The 785-nt window shown below is 34.3% G+C and overlaps 1 pseudogene; it reads left to right on the plus strand.

The window, feature by feature from the left end:
- Positions 1 to 269: 269 nt before the first annotated feature.
- Positions 270 to 785, plus strand: part of LOC102593144 (receptor-like protein 12) — a 3041-nt pseudogene continuing 2525 nt past the window's right edge.

Genomic DNA, 785 nt, shown 5'->3' on the forward strand with positions numbered 1-785 from the left:
TAACCATACATATATTATTTCTTATGCATTATTTAATTTAGTGTATAAAAAACAGCATACATTGCATAATTATTTTAAAAAAATATTTATACAATAATGAAATAATACATGTCAATTAAAATACCTAATGAACTTTTGATATATTAACCCCAGAATGAAAAATAAAAATGCCAAAAATGATAATTATTACTACTGCAATCCAACTTGGACTTGGTCAAGCAAATATGTGCCTATATATATATATATATATAGTTGCTATACTTTATTGCATACTTAGGAAGTGTTTGAAGCTAAAAATGGGGTATGCAGTTATTATGCTCTTAATTGTGTTTCTGTGTCATGAAGTTTCTTCAATATCCATATTACCTCACAAACATCAAACCATTTCACTTCTAAAATTCAAGAACACCTTTACTATAGATCCGTCAGCCTCTGGCGTTTTTCTTGAATATGGTCAGAAGTTCTATCCAAAAACGAGTTCATGGAACATGAGCAGAGATTGCTGGTCATGGGATGGAGTCGTATGCGATGACATCACTGGCCATGTCATTGAACTTGACCTCGGCCGCAGCGGACTTGTTGGGACCATTGATTCCAATAGCAGCTTATTCCAACTCTCTCATCTCCAAAGGCTTAATCTTTCTGGTAATAACTTCTCCAATTCTCATATCTCCCCTGAATTCAGCAAGTTTTCGAGCTTGACGCATCTTGATCTTTCTGAGTCCGGTTTCTCTGGTCAAATTCCTTCTGAAATCTCTCATCTTTCCAAGTTACACTCTCTTCGT

The sequence above is a fragment of the Solanum tuberosum genome, unplaced genomic scaffold (genome assembly GCF_000226075.1).
Source record: "Solanum tuberosum cultivar DM 1-3 516 R44 unplaced genomic scaffold, SolTub_3.0 scf00114, whole genome shotgun sequence".
Classification (NCBI taxonomy): Eukaryota; Viridiplantae; Streptophyta; class Magnoliopsida; order Solanales; family Solanaceae; genus Solanum; species Solanum tuberosum.